We start from the raw sequence: 14,979 nt of genomic DNA, 5'->3' as shown, positions 1-14,979 counted from the left end.
CACAAGGATAATGTTTAATTTGTGCACTGTCCCTTTTAAAAATAAAATAAACTCTAAACTCTAAGAAGAGTGTTTGTAGTTTGTATGTACGAATAGAAGTGTTCCTAATAAAGTGGGCGGCTAAGGTGAGGCTGACACACAAGGGCTGGAGTTTTCTACTGTTTTTTTATGAAGGACCAGGCCTCGAACAATGACAAATAACTCGACAACGGAAGCAGCTATTCACAAAATTCTTTCACAGTGAGCGCTAGAAGGGTCTCCTGAATAAAATGATGTATTTTTTTGTTTGCATTGTTAAAAATGAGGACGCTACAGGGAGTTAAAAACGAGTGACTTCTCAGCAACGTTTATACTGGGAGTCAATGAGGCTGCTCACCTGTGCTCTCCTCACTTTGAGGCTTGTCATTCAAAAACCGTAAATCCTATCGTTTAGGTAGACACATTGTGTGAATCAGGACAAGTTTTCCTACTACTTTTGAGAAAATCATGTCTGTAGAGTGAAATTTGTGGCTGAAAACACGGTTTAAAAATAAAATAAACTCTAAACTCTAAGAAGAGTGTTTGTAGTTTGTATGTACGAACAGAAGTGTTCCTAATAAAGTGGGCGGCTAAGGTGAGGCTGACACACAAGGGCTGGAGTTTTCTACTGTTTTTTTTATGAAGGACCAGGCCTCGAACAATGACAAATAACTCGACAACGGAAGCAGCTATTCACAAAATTCTTTCACAGTGAGCGCTAGAAGGGTCTCCTGAATAAAATGATGTATTTTTTTGTTTGTATTGTTAAAAATGACGACGCTACAGGGAGTTAAAAACGAGTGACTTTTCAGCAACGTTTATACTGGGAGTCAATGAGGCCGCTCACCTGTGCTCTCCTCACTTTGAGGCTTGTCATTCAAAAACCGTAAATCCTACCGTTTAGGTAGACACATTGTGTGAATCAGGACAAGTTTTCCTACTACTTTTGAGAAAATCATGTCTGTAGAGTGAAATTTGTGGATGAAAACGGAGTTTAAGCGAGAAAGTTTGACCTTTTTTTTGAAGCCGCCTACACTCTAAGTTTAACGACCCTCACTGGTGTGTAACGCAATAGACACCCATTCAAAAGCCGGATTTTCTCCCAGAAACCACATGGCGTTTGAACCGGGCCTGATCCGAAAGTGTAAAACCTAGCAGAAAAGTTGAATGCCAGATCCACAGAGGAGACGTTTTCCTACGTTTTAGAGTTTGAATCATGTCTCTAGGTGAAAGCATGCCAGAGCAGTGGATGTTTGAAAAACATTGAAAAAGTGCTTTTTTTTCAATTAATTCCATAGAAATGAATGGGGTTTTTTGGGGCGATTTTTTCGCGACTACGTCGCGAAAAAATCGTATTCTATAGAGAAAAGTAATAGCATAGCGAGTCCGATCGAGCCGCACGTTTTGATATATTGTTTGTCTGTGTGCGACGTACGGTTATTGAGTTATTCGAAATCAAAATTTGCGTAGGAATAATAAGAAGAAGAAGAAATACGTAGAAGAACAATAGTTGCAGTGCTTTGCACTGCAACCTATGGGCTCCCCTAGGGGAGCCCATAGGTTGCTGTGCTGCAGCACTGCATCCTAATAAGAAGAAGAAGAAACACGTAGAAGAACAATAGTTGCAGTGCTTTGCACTGCAACCTATGGGCTCCCCTAGGGGAGCCCATAGGTTGCTGTGCTGCAGCACTGCATCCTAACTAGACCGGACAATTCCCCGGGGGAAATTGTGAGAGGATGCAGTGCGCGAAGCAATTCGGTCATGCATGTTTGCCGGCCGTGAATGTGTGACCAGCAATGATGTTTCAATGCAATGATCGTGTGTGTGCTTGAGACAGCAGCCGTCATGAAGGAGACCTATTCAAGAGCATGAACAAAGTGACTACAGGCGGAAATTAGCATGTACTGCTATAACCTGGGACAGACATCTGTCCTTAACACAAGGATAATGTTTAATTTGTGCACTGTCCCTTTTAAAAATAAAATAAACTCTAAACACTAAGAAGAGTGTTTGTAGTTTGTATGTACGAACAGAAGTGTTCCTAATAAAGTGGGCAGCTAAGGTGAGGCCTGTCGGCTGCCCTCTTCTCAGTTTCTCAGAGCAGCGGATGTTTGAAAAAGTGCTTTTTTTTCCAATTAATTCCATAGAAATTAATGGGGTTTTTTTGGGACAAGTGTGACTACTACTTCTGAGAAAATTATGTCTGTAGTGTGAAATTTGTGGCTGAAAACAGTTTAAGTTTGAAATTTTGAGCATGTAAGTGTAGAACCTAGCAGAAAAGTTGAATGACAGATCCACAGAGGAGAAGTTTTCCTACGTTTTAGAGTTTGAATCACGTCTCTAGGTGAAAGCATGCCAGAGCAGCAGACGTTTGAAAAACGTTGAAAAAGTGCTTTTTTTCAATTAATTCCATAGAAATGAATGGGGTTTTTTTGTGACGATTTTTTTTTTTTATAACCTGGGACAGACATCTGATCTTAACACAAGGATAATGTTTAATTTGTGCACTGTCCCTTTTAAAAATAAAATAAACTCTAAACTCTAAGAAGAGTGTTTGTAGTTTGTATGTACGAATAGAAGTGTTCCTAATAAAGTGGGCGGCTAAGGTGAGGCTGACACACAAGGGCTGGAGTTTTCTACTGTTTTTTTATGAAGGACCAGGCCTCGAACAATGACAAATAACTCGACAACGGAAGCAGCTATTCACAAAATTCTTTCACAGTGAGCGCTAGAAGGGTCTCCTGAATAAAATGATGTATTTTTTTGTTTGCATTGTTAAAAATGAGGACGCTACAGGGAGTTAAAAACGAGTGACTTCTCAGCAACGTTTATACTGGGAGTCAATGAGGCTGCTCACCTGTGCTCTCCTCACTTTGAGGCTTGTCATTCAAAAACCGTAAATCCTATCGTTTAGGTAGACACATTGTGTGAATCAGGACAAGTTTTCCTACTACTTTTGAGAAAATCATGTCTGTAGAGTGAAATTTGTGGCTGAAAACACGGTTTAAAAATAAAATAAACTCTAAACTCTAAGAAGAGTGTTTGTAGTTTGTATGTACGAACAGAAGTGTTCCTAATAAAGTGGGCGGCTAAGGTGAGGCTGACACACAAGGGCTGGAGTTTTCTACTGTTTTTTTTATGAAGGACCAGGCCTCGAACAATGACAAATAACTCGACAACGGAAGCAGCTATTCACAAAATTCTTTCACAGTGAGCGCTAGAAGGGTCTCCTGAATAAAATGATGTATTTTTTTGTTTGTATTGTTAAAAATGACGACGCTACAGGGAGTTAAAAACGAGTGACTTTTCAGCAACGTTTATACTGGGAGTCAATGAGGCCGCTCACCTGTGCTCTCCTCACTTTGAGGCTTGTCATTCAAAAACCGTAAATCCTACCGTTTAGGTAGACACATTGTGTGAATCAGGACAAGTTTTCCTACTACTTTTGAGAAAATCATGTCTGTAGAGTGAAATTTGTGGATGAAAACACAGTTTAAGCGAGAAAGTTTGACCTTTTTTTTGAACCTCTCTCCACTCTGACCTTAACGAGGTCCACTGGTGTGTAACGCAATAGACACCCATTCAAAAGCCAGATTTTTTCCCAGAAACCACATGGCGTTTGACCCGGGACTGATCCGAAAGTGTAGAACCTAGCAGAAAAGTTGAATGCCAGATCCACAGAGGAGAAGTTTTCCTACGTTTTAGAGTTTGAATCATGCCTCTAGGTGAAAGCATGCCAGAGCAGCGGATGTTTGAAAAACGTTGGAAAAGTGCTTTTTTTTCAATTAATTCCATCGAAATGAATGGGGTTTTTTGAGACGATTTTTTCGCGACTACGTCGCGAAAAAATCGTATTCTGTAGAGAAAAGTAATAGCATAGCGAGTCCAATCAAGCCGCACGTTTTGATATATTGTTTGTCTGTGTGCGACGTACGGTTGTGTGACCTGCTATGAAGCTACAATGCCATGATTCATGTGTGTGCTTGAGACAGCCGGCCCCTCCCCTCTGTGCTCGCTTACTGAAGCCAGTCGGCATGGTAAAGGGCCTGAGCAGGTTAAAAAACACACACAAGAGTTTGTCAGGTGTCTGCTGAATTTTGCTAAGGGACAGGCCTCGAACAATGACAAATAACTCGACAACGGAAGCAGCTATTCACAAAATTCTTTCACAGTGAGCGCTAGAAGGGTTTCCTGAATAAAATGATGTATTTTTTTGTTTGTATTGTTAAAAATGAGGACGCTACAGGGAGTTAAAAACGAGTGACTTTTCAGCAACGTTTATACTGGGAGTCAATGAGGCCGCTCACCTGTGCTCTCCTCACTTTGAGGCTTGTCATTCAAAAACCGTAAATCCTATCGTTTAGGTAGACACATTGTGTGAATCAGGACAAGTTTTCCTACTACTTTTGAGAAAATCATGTCTGTAGAGTGAAATTTGTGGCTGAAAACGGAGTTTAAGCGAGAAAGTTTGACCTTTTTTTTGAAGCCGCCTACACTCTAAGCTAAACGACCCTCACTGGTGTGTAACGCAATAGACACCCATTCAAAAGCCGGATTTTCTCCCAGAAACCACATGGCGTTTGAACCGGGCCTGATCCGAAAGTGTAAAACCTAGCAGAAAAGTTGAATGCCAGATCCACAGAGGAGAAGTTTTCCTACGTTTTAGAGTTTGAATCATGTCTCTAGGTGAAAGCATGCCAGAGCAGTGGATGTTTGAAAAACATTGAAAAAGTGCTTTTTTTTCAATTAATTCCATAGAAATGAATGGGGTTTTTTGGGGCGATTTTTTCGCGACTACGTCGCGAAAAAATCGTATTCTATAGAGAAAAGTAATAGCATAGCGAGTCCGATCGAGCCGCACGTTTTGATATATTGTTTGTCTGTGTGCGACGTACGGTTATTGAGTTATTCGAAATCAAAATTTGCGTAGGAATAATAAGAAGAAGAAGAAATACGTAGAAGAACAATAGTTGCAGTGCTTTGCACTGCAACCTATGGGCTCCCCTAGGGGAGCCCATAGGTTGCTGTGCTGCAGCACTGCATCCTAATAAGAAGAAGAAATACGTAGAAGAACAATAGTTGCAGTGCTTTGCACTGCAACCTATGGGCTCCCCTAGGGGAGCCCATAGGTTGCTGTGCTGCAGCACTGCATCCTAACTAGACCGGACAATTCCCCGGGGGAAATTGTGAGAGGATGCAGTGCGCGAAGCAATTCGGTCACGCATGTTCGCTGGCCGTGAATGTGTGACCCGGAATGATGTTTCAACGCAATGATTGTGTGTGCTCGAAACAGCAGCCATCATGAATAAGAGCTATTCAAGAGAATAACCAAAGTGACTACAGGCGGAAATTAGCATGTACTGCTATAACCTGGGACAGACATCTGCAGCCGGTTTCACTAAAGTAGTTTAGACTGGTCTATGGGTTAAGATTGGTCTTAAGTTTCTTTATAGACCAGTCTAATGCAAGTAAGACAGTTTCACAAAAGTTAAGACTAATTTTTTAAGTCTAATTTTAGGCTTAAAAAGTAAGACACCCTCCCCCCAGTCTAATATGGGTCTAAGGGCTATATCACCATGGTAATAACTGAAATAGTGTGTGAATCAGTGTGTGTGTGTGTTGTTGTTGTTGTTGTTATTATTATTATTATAGTGTTGTTATTGTGTTCTTGTTATTGTGTTCTTGTTATTATTACTATTGTTATTATTATTACTATTGTTACTATTATTACTGGACATACTTTCTTAAATGAATAAAATTGAATTAAAAAAAAGTCAAGCCATAAGTGCCATCAATGTCAATAACTACAAGAAAGCCTGAAATATTAAGGCAGTGAAGTGCAAGTATGTAATACACAAATTTAGGCTATTATAATCTAACTATAAAGTATTCAAAAAAGAACAAACAGTGTAATGCCAGCTTATTCATTTTATTACTTATAAATAATATAAATATATATAAATAATATAAATATATCAATTCATTTATGCATATAATTACATCACCACTCATCACTTATCTCTCTCTCACACACACACACACACACACCACTACATCACTCCTCCATCTGCGCGAGTCTCTTCAATTTAAGTTGCAGTCGCTCCAAAAGGAAAGACTGCAACTTAAATTGAAGAGACTCGCGCAGATGGAGGAGTGATGTAGATAATAACGGCGACTCGCCTCCGTAGATCTCTATCACCATTTCGGTGGTGACTTTGTTTCTTCGCTTTCCCTCCTCCTGTTGGGGGTCCCGTTTTCCGCTTGTATATTAACTTTTTTGCCTCTGGCAATATTTTTAAACCTCTTCTGCACAGCTGACACGTCTCGTACCGCAGCGGGGTTAACGCTGTTCACCGCATCGGTGATTTTTTTCCACACCTCATGTTTCTTTTTCTTGGTACACTCCTCATTGAATTTCCCCAACAAAATCCCTTTGTAGGAATTAAATTCTTCAAGAATGGCTAAATTCTCTGAGTGCGTGAACAGCACTGACCGGTTGCTGTCCGCCATTTTTTTTTGTTTTGAAAAGAGTCTTAAATTACCAACAATCCTTTGCGGCATAGTACGACTTAAGATAGTCAGAGTCTTAACTGCTTTGTGCAACAGTTTTTGTTAGACGTCTATGCTAAGTCCGACTATACCCTCTGTCTAAGTTATAGTCATAGTCTATCTTAGTGAAACCGGCTCCTGTCCTTACCACAAGGATAATGTTTAATTTGTGCACTGTCCCTTTTAAAAATAAAATAAACTCTAAACTCTAAGAAGAGTGTTTGTAGTTGGTATGTACGAACAGAAGTGTTCCTAATAAAGTGGGCGGCTAAGGTGAGGCCTGTCGGCTGCCCTCCTCTCAGTTTGAGGCTTGTCATTCAAAAAGTGTAAATTCTATCGTTTAGGTAGACACATTGTGTGAATCAGGACAAGTTTTCCTACTACTTTTGAGAAAATCATGTCTGTAGAGTGAAATTTGTGGGTGAAAACACAGTTTAAGCGAGAAAATTTGAGCTTTTTTTCAAACTGTCTACACTCTAAGCTTAACGACCCTCACTGGTGTGTAACGCAATAGACACCCATTCAAAAGCCGGATTTTCTCCCGGAACCCACATGGCGTTTGAGCTGGGACTGATCCAAAAGTGTAGAACCTAGCAGAAAAGTTGAATGCCAGATCCACAGAGGAGAAGTTTTCCTACGTTTTAGAGTTTGAATCACGTCTCTAGGTTAAAGCATGCCAGAGCAGCAGACGTTTGAAAAACGTTGAAAAAGTGCTTTTTTTCAATTAATTCCATAGAAATGAATGGGGTTTTTTTCGACGATTTTTTCGCGACTACATCGCGAAAAAATTGTTTTCTATAGAGAAAAGTAATAGCATAGCGAGTCCGATCGAGCCGCACGTTTTGATATATTGTTTGTCTGTGTGCAACGTACGGTTATTGAGTTAATCGAAATCGAAATTTGCGTAGGAAGAGTAACAAATATAACACTAGACCGGACAATTCCCCGGGGGAAATTGTGAGAGGATGCAGTGCGCGAAGCAATTCGCTCACGCACGTTCGCTGGCCGTGAACGTGTGACCCGCAATGATGTTTCAATGCAATGATCGTGTGTGTGCTCGAGACAGCAGCCATCATGAAGAAGACCTATTCAAGAGTATGACCAAAGTGACTACAGGCGGAAATTAGCATGTACTGCTATAACCTGGGACAGACATCTGTCCTTAACACAAGGATAATGTTTAATTTGTGCACTGTCCCTTTTAAAAATAAAATAAACTCTAAACTCTAAGAAGAGTGTTTGTAGTTTGTATGTACGAACAGAAGTGTTCCTAATAAAGTGGGCGGCTAAGGTGAGGCTGACACACAAGGGCTGGAGTTTTCTACTGTTTTTTTTATGAAGGACCAGGCCTCGAACAATGACAAATAACTCGACAACGGAAGCAGCTATTCACAAAATTCTTTCACAGTGAGCGCTAGAAGGGTCTCCTGAATAAAATGATGTATTTTTTTGTTTGTATTGTTAAAAATGAGGACGCTACAGGGAGTTAAAAACGAGTGACTTTTCAGCAACGTTTATACTGGGAGTCAATGAGGCCGCTCACCTGTGCTCTCCTCACTTTGAGGCTTGTCATTCGAAAACCGTAAATCCTATCGTTTAGGTAGACACATTGTGTGAATCAGGACAAGTTTTCCTACTACTTTTGAGAAAATCATGTCTGTAGAGTGAAATTTGTGGCTGAAAACACGGTTTAAGCGAGAAAGTTTGAGCTTTTTTTTGAAGCCGCCTACACTCTAAGATTAACGACCCTCACTGGTGTGTAACGCAATAGACACCCATTCAAAAGCCGGATTTTCTCCCAGAAACCACATGGCGTTTGAACCGGGCCTGATCCGAAAGTGTAAAACCTAGCAGAAAAGTTGAATGCCAGATCCACAGAGGAGAAGTTTTCCTACGTTTTAGAGTTTGAATCATGTCTCTAGGTGAAAGCATGCCAGAGCAGCAGATGTTTGAAAAATGTTGAAAAAGTGCTTTTTTTTCAATTAATTCCATAGAAATGAATGGGGTTTTTTGGGGCGATTTTTTCGCGACTACGTCGCGAAAAAATCGCAATCTATAGAGAAAAGTAATAGCATAGCGAGTCCGATCGAGCCGCACGTTTTGATATATTGTTTGTCTGTGTGTGACGTACGGTTATTGAGTTATTCGAAATCAAAATTTGCGTAGGAATAATAAGTATAACTAGACCGGACAATTCCCCGGGGGAAATTGTGAGAGGATGCAGTGCGCGAAGCAATTCGCTCACGCACGTTCGCTGGCCATGAATGCGTGACCTGCAATGATGTTTCAATGCAATGATTATGTGTGTGCTTGAGACAGCAGCCGTCATGAAGAAGAGATATTCAACAGTATAACCAAAGTGACTACAGGCGGAAATTAGCATGTACTGCTATAACCTGGGACAGACATCTGTCCTTAACACAAGGATAATGTTTAATTTGTGCACTGTCCCTTTCAAAAATAAAATAAACTCTAAACTCTAAGAAGAGTGTTTGTAGTTTGTATGTACGAACAGAAGTGTTCCTAATAAAGTGGGCGGCTAAGGTGAGGCTGACACACAAGGGCTGGAGTTTTCTACTGTTTTTTTTATGAAGGACCAGGCCTCGAACAATGACAAATAACTCGACAACGGAAGCAGCTATTCACAAAATTCTTTCACAGTGAGCGCTAGAAGGGTCTCCTGAATAAAATGATGTATTTTTTTGTTTGTACTCTTTAAAATAACGACACTAGAGCGATTTAAAAACGAGTGACTTTTCTCTCACGTTTACAATGGGTTTCAATGAAGCCTGTCAGCTGCCCTGTCCTCAGTTTGACGCTTGTCATTCAAAAACCGTAAATCCTATCGTTTAGGTAGACACATTGTGTGAATCAGGACAAGTTTTCCTACTACTTTTGAGAAAATCAAGTCTGTAGAGTGAAATTTGTGGCTGAAAACAGAGTTTAAGCGAGAAATTTTGACCTTTTTTTTTAACCTCTCTCCACTCTGAGCATAACGAGGTCCACTGGTGTGTAATGCTATAGACACCCATAAAAAGCCGGATTTTCTCCCGGAACCAACATGGCGTTTGAGCCGGGACTGATCCGAAAGTGTAGAACCTAGCAGAAAAGTTGAAGGCCAGATCCACAGAGGAGAAGTTTTCCTACGTTTTAGAGTTTGAATCACGTCACTAGGTGAAAGCATGCCAGAGCAGCGGATGTTTGAAAAACGTTGAAAAAGTGCTTTTTTTTCAATTAATTCCATAGAAATGAATGGGGATTTTTTGGACGATTTTTTCGCGACTACGTCGCGAAAAAATCGTATTCTATAGAGAAAAGTAATAGCATAGCGAGTCCGATCGAGCCGCACGTTTTGATACATTGTTTGTCTGTGTGCGACGTACGGTTATTGTGTTACTCGAAATCAAAATTTGTGTAGGAAGAGTAACAAATATAACACTAGACTGGACAATTCCCCGGGGGAAATTGTGAGAGGATGCAGTGCGCGAAGCAATTCGGTCACGCATGTTCGCTGGCCGTGAACGTGTGACCCGCAATGACGTTTCAATGCAATGATTGTGTGTGTGCTCGAGACAGCAGCCATCATGAAGAAGAGCTATTCAAGAGCATGAACAAAGTGACTACAGGCGGAAATTAGCATGTACTGCTATAACCTGGGACAGACATCTGTCCTTACCACAAGGATAATGTTTAATTTGTGCACTGTCCCTTTTAAAAATAAAATAAACTCTAAACACTAAGAAGAGTGTTTGTAGTATGTATGTACGAACAGAAGTGTTCCTAATAAAGTGGGCGGCTAAGGTGAGGCTAAGACACACAAGGGCTGGAGTTTTCTACTGTTTTTTTATGAAGGACCAGGCCTCGAACAATAACAAATAACTCGACAACGGAAGCAGCTATTCACAAAATTCTTTCACAGTGAGCGCTAGAAGGGTCTCCTGAATAAAATGTTGTATTTTTTTGTTTGTACTCTTAAAAATAACGACAATAGAGCGATTTAAAAACGAGTGACTTTTCTCTCATGTTTACAATGGGTTTCAATGAAGCCTGTCAGCTGCCCTGTCCTCAGTTTGACGCTTGTCATTCAAAAACCGTAAATCCTATTGTTTAGGTAGACACATTGTGTGAATCAGGACAAGTTTTCCTACAAGGATAATGTTTAATTTGTGCACTGTCCCTTTTAAAAATAAAATAAACTCTAAACTCTAAGAAGAGTGTTTGTAGTTTGTATGTACGAACAGAAGTGTTCCTAATAAAGTGGGCGGCTAAGGTGAGGCTGACACACAAGGGCTGGAGTTTTCTACTGTTTTTTTATGAAGGACCAGGCCTCGAACAATGACAAATAACTCGACAACGGAAGCAGCTATTCACAAAATTCTTTCACAGTGAGCGCTAGAAGGGTCTCCTGAATAAAATGATGTATTTTTTTGTTTGTATTTTTAAAAATGACGACGCTACAGGGAGTTAAAAACGAGTGACTTTTCAGCAACGTTTATACTGGGAGTCAATGAGGCCGCTCACCTGTGCTCTCCTCACATTGAGGCTTGTCATTCAAAAACCGTAAATCCTATCGTGTAGGTAGACACATTGTGTGAATCAGGACAAGTTTTCCTACTACTTTTGAGAAAATCATGTCTGTAGAGTGAAATTTGTGGCTGAAAACACGGTTTAAGCGAGAAAGTTTGAGCTTTTTTTTGAAGCCGCCTACACTCTAAGCTTAAAGACCCTCACTGGTGTGTAACGCAATAGACACCCATTCAAAAGCTGGATTTTCTCCCAGAAACCACATGGCGTTTGAACCGGGACTGATCCGAAAGTGTAAAACCTAGCAGAAAAGTTGAATGCCAGATCCACAGAGGAGAAGTTTTCCTACGTTTTAGAGTTTGAATCATGTCTCTAGGTGAAAGCATGCCAGAGCAACGGATGTTTGAAAAACGTTGAAAAAGTGCTTTTTTTCAATTAATTCCATAGAAATGAATGGGGTTTTTTGGGGCGATTTTTTCACGACTACGTCGCGAAAAAATCGTATTCTATAGAGAAAAGTAATGTACTGTTTGTTTGCATGTACTGCTATAACCTGGGACAGACATCTGTCCTTAACACAAGGATAATGTTTAATTTGTGCACTGTCCCTTTTAAAAATAAAATAAACTCTAAACTCTAAGAAGAGTGTTTGTAGTTTGTATGTACGAACAGAAGTGTTCCTAATAAAGTGGGCGGCTAAGGTGAGGCTGACACACAAGGGCTGGAGTTTTCTACTGTTTTTTTATGAAGGACCAGGCCTCGAACAATGACAAATTACTCGACAACGGAAGCAGCTATTCACAAAATTCTTTCACAGTGAGCGCTAGAAGGGTCTCCTGAATAAAATGATGTATTTTTTTGTTTGTATTGTTAAAAATGAGGACGCTACAGGGAGTTAAAAACGAGTGACTTTTCAGCAACGTTTATACTGGGAGTCAATGAGGCTGCTCACCTGTGCTCTCCTCACTTTGAGGCTTGTCATTCAAAAACCGTAAATCCTATCGTTTAGGTAGACACATTGTGTGAATCAGGACAAGTTTTCCTACTACTTTTGAGAAAATAATGTCTGTAGAGTGAAATTTGTGGCTGAAAACGGAGTTTAAGCGAGAAAGTTTGACCTTTTTTTTGAAGCCGCCTACACTCTAAGTTTAACGACCCTCACTGGTGTGTAACGCAATAGACACCCATTCAAAAGCCGGATTTTCTCCCAGAAACCACATGGCGTTTGAACCGGGCCTGATCCGAAAGTGTAAAACCTAGCAGAAAAGTTGAACGCCAGATCCACAGAGGAGAAGTTTTCCTACGTTTTAGAGTTTGAATCATGTCTCTAGGTGAAAGCATGCCAGAGCAGTGGATGTTTGAAAAACATTGAAAAAGTGCTTTTTTTTCAATTAATTCCATAGAAATGAATGGGGTTTTTTGGGGCGATTTTTTCGCGACTACGTCGCGAAAAAATCGTATTCTATAGAGAAAAGTAATAGCATAGCGAGTCCGATCGAGCCGCACGTTTTGATATATTGTTTGTCTGTGTGCGACGTACGGTTATTGAGTTATTCGAAATCAAAATTTGCGTAGGAATAATAAGAAGAAGAAGAAATACGTAGAAGAACAATAGTTGCAGTGCTTTGCACTGCAACCTATGGGCTCCCCTAGGGGAGCCCATAGGTTGCTGTGCTGCAGCACTGCATCCTAATAATAATAACTAGACCGGACAATTCCCCGGGGGAAATTGTGAGAGGATGCAGTGCGCGAAGCAATTCGGTCACGCACGTTCGCTGGCCGTGAACGTGTGACCCGCAATTATGTTTCAATGCAATGATTATGTGTGTGCTTGAGACAGCAGCCGTCATGAAGAAGAGCTATTCAACAGTACAACCAAAGTGACTACAGGCGGAAATTAGCATGTACTGCTATAACCTGGGACAGACATCTGTCCTTACCACAAGGATAATGTTTAATTTGTGCACTGTCCCTTTTAAAAATAAAATAAACTCTAAGAAGAGTGTTTGTAGTTTGAATGTACGAACAGAAGTGTTCCTAATAAAGTGGGCGGCTAAGGTGAGGCCTGTCGGCTGCCCTCCTCTCAGTTTCTCAGAGCAGCGGATGTTTGAAAAAGTGCTTTTTTTTCCAATTAATTCCATAGAAATGAATGGGGTTTTTTTGGGACAAGTGTGACTACTACTTTTGAGAAAATTATGTCTGTAGTGTGAAATTTGTGGCTGAAAACAGTTTAAGTTTGAAATTTTGAGCATGATGTGTGTGTGCTTGAGACAGCTTTTCCCTCTGCCCCGTCACTGGCCCCAATTGGCATGGTGACGGGCCTGAACAGGAGAGTTAAGCACACACACAAGATTATGTCAGGTGTCTGCTGTGTTTTTTGCAAAGAGTAGGCCTCGAACAATCACAAATAACTCGACAACGAAAGCAGCTATTCACAAAATTCTTTCACAGTGAGCGCTAGAAGGGTCTCCTGAATAAAATGATGTGTAACGCACTGGTGTGTAACGCAATAGACACCCATTCAAAAGCCGGATTTTCTCCCAGAACTCACATCGTGTTTGAGCCGGGCCTGATCCGAAAGTGTAGAACCTTGCAGAAAAGTTGAATGCCAGATCCACAGAGGAGAAGTTTTCCTACGTTTTAGAGTTTGAATCACGTCTCTAGGTTAAAGCATGCCAGAGCAGCGGATGTTTGAAAAACGTTGAAAAAGTGCTTTTTTTCAAATTAATTCCATAGAAATGAATGGGGTTTTTTTGGACGATTTTTTCACGACTACGTCGCGAAAAAATCGTAAACTGTAGAGAAAAGTAATAGCATAGCGAGTCCGATCGAGCCGCACGTTTTGATATATTGTTTGTCTGTGTGCGACGTACGGTTATTGAGTTAATCGAAATCGAAATTTGCGTAGGGAGAGTAACAAATATAACACTAGACCGGACAATTCCCCGGGGGAAATTGTGAGAGGATGCAGTGCGCGAAGCAATTCGGTCACGCATGTTCGCTGGCCGTGAATGTGTGACCCGCAATGATGTTTCAATGCAATGATTGTGTGTGTGCTTGAGACAGCAGCCGTCATGAAGAAGAGCTATTCAACAGTATAACCAAAGTGACTACAGGCGGAAATTAGCATGTACTGCTATAACCTGGGACAGACATCTGTCCTAACCACAAGGATAATGTTTAATTTGTGCACTGTCCCTTTTAAAAATAAAATAAACTCTAAACTCTAAGAAGAGTGTTTGTAGTTTGTATGTACGAACAGAAGTGTTCCTAATAAAGTGGGCGGCTAAGGTGAGGCTGACACACAAGGGCTGGAGTTTTCTACTGTTTTTTTTATGAAGGACCAGGCCTCGAACAATGACAAATAACTCGACAACGGAAGCAGCTATTCACAAAATTCTTTCACAGTGAGCGCTAGAAGGGTCTCCTGAATAAAATGATGTATTTTTTTGTTTGTATTGTTAAAAATGAGGACGCTACAGGGAGTTAAAAACGAGTGACTTTTCTATCCCGTTTATAATGCATGTCAATGAGCTAACACACACAAGGTCTTGAATTTTGTGCTGTTTTTTACTACGGACCAGACCTCAAACAATGACAAATAACTCGACAACGAAAGCAGCTATTCACAAAATTCTTTCACAGTGAGCGCTAGAAGGGTCTCCTGAATAAAATGATGTATTTTTTTGTTTGTATTGTTAAAAATGAGGACGCTACAGGGAGTTAAAAACGAGTGACTTTTCAGCAACGTTTATACTGGGAGTCAATGAGGCCGCTCACCTGTGCTCTCCTCACTTTGAGGCTTGTCATTCAAAAACCGTAAATCCTATCGTTTAGGTAGACACATTGTGTGAATCAGGACAAGTTTTCCTACTACTTTTGAGAAA

At 40.6% G+C, this 14,979-nt stretch overlaps 1 long non-coding RNA gene across 1 annotated transcript in view; it reads left to right on the top strand.

The window, feature by feature from the left end:
• Positions 1-14,979, top strand: part of LOC132870394 (uncharacterized) — a 130,948-nt gene that overhangs the window by 50,314 nt on the left and 65,655 nt on the right. The window lies entirely within an intron of this gene.

This window comes from Neoarius graeffei, chromosome 22 (assembly GCF_027579695.1).
Source record: "Neoarius graeffei isolate fNeoGra1 chromosome 22, fNeoGra1.pri, whole genome shotgun sequence".
In the NCBI taxonomy this organism is placed as follows: domain Eukaryota; kingdom Metazoa; phylum Chordata; class Actinopteri; order Siluriformes; family Ariidae; genus Neoarius; species Neoarius graeffei.
The sequence above is the reverse complement of the archived record's forward strand: the minus strand, read 5'-3'. Positions and strand labels throughout refer to the sequence as shown.